This window comes from Bombyx mori, chromosome 10, assembly GCF_030269925.1.
Source record: "Bombyx mori chromosome 10, ASM3026992v2".
Taxonomy (NCBI): Eukaryota; Metazoa; Arthropoda; class Insecta; order Lepidoptera; family Bombycidae; genus Bombyx; species Bombyx mori.
The window spans coordinates 3,911,407-3,917,418 of record NC_085116.1 but is presented as its reverse complement, the minus strand read 5'-3'; positions in this window follow the sequence as shown (position 1 = coordinate 3,917,418).

The window sequence follows — 6,012 nt, the reverse complement described above, 5'->3', positions numbered from 1 at the left end:
TGTGCTTACAGGCGGCGCGTACGCACGTACACGCCTTCTCCTGCATGGGGCCCTGGTATTGGTCGATCGTTGGCTAATGGTGGAAAGCGGCAAAGCCTCCGATGATCTAGCGAGTCTCGTGCGATTCTCGACTGCATCCGAACAGCTTTCCCCAAATTTTCGGCCGCCTTCCGCCTCACCTGACCCACAGACGACGCGTAGGCGCATGCTCCTATGAAAGGCCATTGTTATCGAATCGAGCGCCATGTACATTAACATTGCTTTACAAAGTGTTATTGTACGAATCGATTCATGTTAATATATGGTTGCGTTGACACCTCCATTTGTTGGGAAGATGATTATCAAACGCTGCGATGGCTGTAGTGATTATTACTAAATTAGTATGTTTTAAATAAGTGTGACTTGTATTATTATGTGTGTATGAGAATTAATAAATCGTGCTATACACTCATTATAACAATTGAGTATCAATTGTATGTTCACATTCTAGTTTAGATTAATAAACAAACAAAAATGTATTATTTTATTTTATTTTTCATTTTACAATTTCTTCCTCCTCATCGATTTTCTTTTGCGTGTCAGAAGTTCACACAGTCCAACTTGTGAAACCATATATCATTTACTATACAATATGTTTAAATGGTTTAGACAGAATAAGGATAATACTGACAATTTTGAAAATATTTGTCTATTAAAATTGGCTGACAATTTTGAAAATATTTTTCTATTAAAATTGGCTCAGTTTTAATAATGGCGACAAGAAGGCAATTACTCGAAATTGAGATAAAGCAAAACTTTGATTAATTAATTTTATGTGTTTCTGTTTTGACGGGAGTTTCATTGGCAATTTGATTGATACTTTTCATTCTGAATATTAGGACTATTGCGTAAAAATTTTAAATCTGTTAATTTGTTTTATGTTTCGCTTTGAGTGATTAGAGAGTTTTTTCGACGAATATTTTATAGTACCTTTTATATTGAATAGGTGCCCGTAGAAAAGTTATTTTTCGTTAATTAATTCAACGCATGCGTGATCACGGAACGTGATATCTACTTATCTACACAAAATTACGTTTTTTTGTTGTTGTTGTTGCAATATTCATTATTAGGCAATAGGGTTTGTTGTAAATTAAAATCGAGAACATTTCCATTAATTTCGGTACTAATTGTCAAGTCATCATTGTCTCGATCAGGGCCAAATCTTATTGGTCACGAAGGTCGTCGCTAGTCTGCGCAGTACTTACTTTTCACTATATTATTGATGTCAAGGTTATTAGGTAAGATCCGATATACCTATATAGTTATAAGTAGCTACCGGGATCATCTGGCTCCAAATTAGGATTCCGTATACTATAGGAACTAGAGACTGATATACTTTTAAACATTTAAATACTTATAGGTAGGTTAAACACCCAGACGAAGAGTAAACAAAACTCTTCATCCCTTTGTGGGAATCGAACCCCATAGTCACGGGCACTAACTATTGCACCACCGAGTCAGTCAATGGACATCACTACGTGATTGCCGTTACTGACTTTAAGATTGAAGCCTGTATTAGGATTCTGACGGCATGCGAATCGGGCGTCATACAAGCAGGCTTGTAGGTAGCGACTTGGTTCTGCCCCTGGCATTGCTAAAGTCTATGGGCGACAGTAACTACTCACCATCAGGTGGGTCGTATTCTCAGATGAATGAGTAGGATGACCGTGTCGGAATAGTTTAGTTTAATCTATGTATGTTCTATGTCATTGTCAGTGAGTTGTCAAGAAAAAGTGTCAGAGGTAAGACGTTCTGTTGTTAAGACGAGAAATAAAATTAATTGTAAAACACTTGAGGAAGTATTGCTTTATTCCACTACGCCATCCCACATAATTTTGTCTGTCTACAAAGGCAATAAAAAAGTAGTTTTCAATTTTTTTTCCAACATAGGTTTTGAATTGCACCAACGGACTTTTCTGATGTATGTACCTAAAGCATAAGGTAAGCTCGTCATTTAAAGGTTACAGGAACCTATAGACTACTACGAGACTGTTGCCGCTCGATTTGAGCTAAATCTTCAAAATCTTACTCGAAACAGGTCGCATATTTCTATGCTTGATGCTAGAAATACCTACGCGAGCGAGTGGCAAACACAGCTCACCGTTGTTAGTGCAAAAAAAAATTGTTAATTTGACACTAATTATATTATTACATCATAATAATATATAGTTTGTAATACATCATTTACGACGGCTTCGTCGGTGGATATCATGCGTGACCTGTATTTTATAAGGATGAACGTAATTGAAATCAGTTTTAGATTTATAAATATTGTGTCTTACCTCAGGCGGTATCTGTAGGTACCTACCCATAGCACCCCTGCATAAAAAACGTTTCTCATCGTAATAGTCATTAAAGAGTTTAACTGAAGAATAAATTAAAGTGACATTAACAGTAGATAAAGCTGTAATTTAACTTTTGTATTTTTTTTGTGATTGAGAGATTACTAGTGGCCAAAAGGCCTTTCCAGTTTCACCAGGACAGGTGAGCGAGCAAAGGCTCAGCCAGGAGGAGTGGGATTTGCTAACAACTGCCCGAGCGCCTCCGAAGGAGACCTAACAACTCAAGAGCAATTGCTTCGCGAATGAATCTACTACCGGATCGGAATCGCGACCCGCTGAGAAGATCCGGCGGTAATTTAAGATATTAATCCTATCAGGACTGATAGTGTGAGATGTTGAATTGTTTGCAATAAAGTGGAATTTGTAGTTTAATTTTTTTACTTTAGTTATAATTTTGATACATAATTCTACTAAAGAGAAGTTTTATATTCACATATTCATTGTTCTATCTATACTAATATATAACTCTACAGTGGTTTTTACGGATGTTCCGTTATAACTACTGAACCATGCATCCGATTGACTTGAAACTTGGTATCCATGTAGAAAATAAATGTAGGTACTTAATGCATAGGCTAATATCTATATGAGTGTTGGACTCCCTACACCAGTTGCGGGGGCGTTCATGATGAGAAGCTTTGTGGGGGTGAGAAATAATAATGTTAATTTTAAATGCCCAGCGAAGCAGACGGGTACATCTAATATTTATTATAAACATATATTTTAACTGGGGGTAGGATCTTTTATAAATTTGTCTTAGAAATTCTATGACGTTCTTGATTTTTTTGTTGTAATTTAACATTGTTAGTTGTTTATTTATAACGGGGATCCGCTCCGTATCCATACGGGCGGCGCAGGACCGATCTTTGTGGCGAAGCTTGGGGAGGCCTATCTATGTCCGGCAGTGGACATCTGTGGACTGAAAATAATAAGAAGAAATTGTTTATTGGTACGACACAAATATTCACATTTATATTTTAATTGTTTATTAGTATTTTAAATTCCAAATTTTTGTGAGAATGTTTATTATAATAAAATGCAAATTATATAACAGAAAATTGATGAATTAAAGGCAATGCCAAAAGAAGAAAGAGAAAAGTCCATTGCAATGGATAGAATAGGATGAATAAAATGTACTACTGGAGATATCACCGAAGGCAAACATATCCTGAATTTTCTTGGTAGCCGTTTATAAGTCGTTGTGGCGTCGTATCGCCCAGTAGGTATACTCGTCCGATACGACTGCGCCCATGTTCGAATCCCGCAGGCAGGTACAAAATATGAAGGAATAACATCATGTCATAACCGCAAAAATTGTAATTTGAGACATTACTAAACAATGGAGACGTTTGTAGATAGATCTGTGGTCTCAATTTGCATAGTATTATTGACGTTGTGATGTCCATGGTTTTCGGTAACCTTCTTACAGCTGGTGGGCCGTGAACTCATCAGCCGTCTAAGCAATGACCAAAAAAACAACAATCTCCAAATGAAAACCAAAGACAATATCTTTTAATCAAGTCTTGGAACAATGACCGTCGCAAAGACAATTCATTTTTTACATACCTACGCGACAGATCTTGGCATGAGTAACATTTATCAATGCGCCTTATCAACGGATACGGGCCACGTCCATTGTAGCGCTATCTTGTTGCTAATGAAAGCAATCGCCATACAATAGCTGGCATTCGGTTACTCATCGAACTTAACCTAACCACCGGATGCTAATTACTTGTCAGTCTAAGTGAAATATTTTACATAATTAGATAAGTTGATTAGCACCGATGTCGGTATTCAGTAAACAATTATTGTTGGTTATCATTATTTAACTCTTTTTTTTTATTAAAGCAGTATAGCGTAGTTTTCTTCCTCTCAGGAGGTGTCGGAGTCCGACATAACCCAGTCCGTTACCCCTCTCGACCGGGTATCCGTAAATGGATTCCCCAGCGTTAAAAAAAAAGGTACTTGAAGTACGTTGCATATCTACTAGACACTGTTTGATGATATTTGAAGGCGAATGAAATTAACTTACAATGATACCTTTTTTTTGTTTTATATGATGGCACGGCCAGTTCACGGGTCATTTAGTGTCCTAAAAGGAAGGAGTCTTTAGTCACAAAGTGAATACTATCGCACTTCTTGAGACATAAGGTAGAAGTCTCGAAACTATTGTAAGAAGGTTCGTGAGGAACGTTGACCTACACGACGACCTGGGTCTCGAAACAATCCGGAAATACCTACATGAAGTCAGCGTCGGAACGGTACTTCGATAAGCCTATGCGTCATGATAATCGCCTTATCGTTGCCGCCGCTGACTACTCCCCGAATCCTGATCATGCAGGAGCCAGTCACCGTCGACGCCCTAGACACGTCCTTACGGATCCATTAGATCCAATAACCTTTACATTAGACGCCTTCACCTCTAATACTAGGAGCAGGCTTAGGGACCCCGGTAACCGTACTAGTCGAACTCGACAAAAAGGTCGACGTGCAACCTAACCCATGCATCAGCCCGCTGAGTTTCTCGCCGGATCTTCTCAGCGGGTCGCGATTCCGATCCGGTAGTAGATTCATTCGCGTAGCAATTGCTCTTGAGTTGTTAGGTCTCCTTCGGAGGCGCTCGGGCAGTTGTTAGCAAATCCCACCCCTCCTGGCTGAGCCTTTGCTCGCCCACCTGTCCTGGTGAAACTGGAAAGGCCTTCGGGCCACCAGTAAAATTTCAATCATAAAAAAAAATGGCTAGGTACCACCACCCTGCCTATTTCTGCCGTGAAGCAGTAATGCGTTTCGGTTTGAAGGGCGGGGCAGCCATTGTACTGTTACAAGTGAGACCTTAGAGAACTCATATCTCAGGCCGTGAACTCATCCACCCATTTAAGCAATAAAAAAAACTCAAGGGCCATAAATTTGACGATGATGACGTAGTAGTCGTCGCAGTATATACGATTTTTTGAGGGATCAGAAAGAATATTTTTTTTAAAGGGAAATTTTAGCTCTACAAGAAAAATATACAAAGTATTATACATAAAAAATAAAATAAAATTTAATAAAGGTAATAGTAGTAAAAGTAAATAACAATAAATAGTTGCGTCATATTCATTATCACTTTTTTTAACACTCATATATAAATTATAAATATATATGTAGATATAGTAAAGATTATTTTTCAATAATTTTTTTTTTGGTTTAGATGGAAAATTAATACTTATTGTTAATTTTCTTAAAAATATTCAACAATAATAAGTTGAATTCTTTACATAACCAATGTTTTATGGTTCCGAATAATTTAAAATTTCAAACTTAAACTGACATAATTTTATTGCATTGATGCACTTAAAAAAATTGCTGGAGCCGTGACCTTGTCGACCCACATCTAGAGCCATTCATCGGACGTTTGTGGACTGATGATGATGATGCATGTATTTCTCAACTTAGTCTAACATTTTTGTAAAATAAACAAAGCAATCAGTCGTCGGTTTGAAGTTTTCAGTCGGCGCAATCATAAAAGCGAAGACATCATCTATAAAACGTATTGTGAACGCGAGGAACGAAGTTGTGTGACTTGTTCTATTTTGTTACTTTAGTGTTTTTTCAGGTTTATATATGTAATAACGGTGGTTTATTATCGATG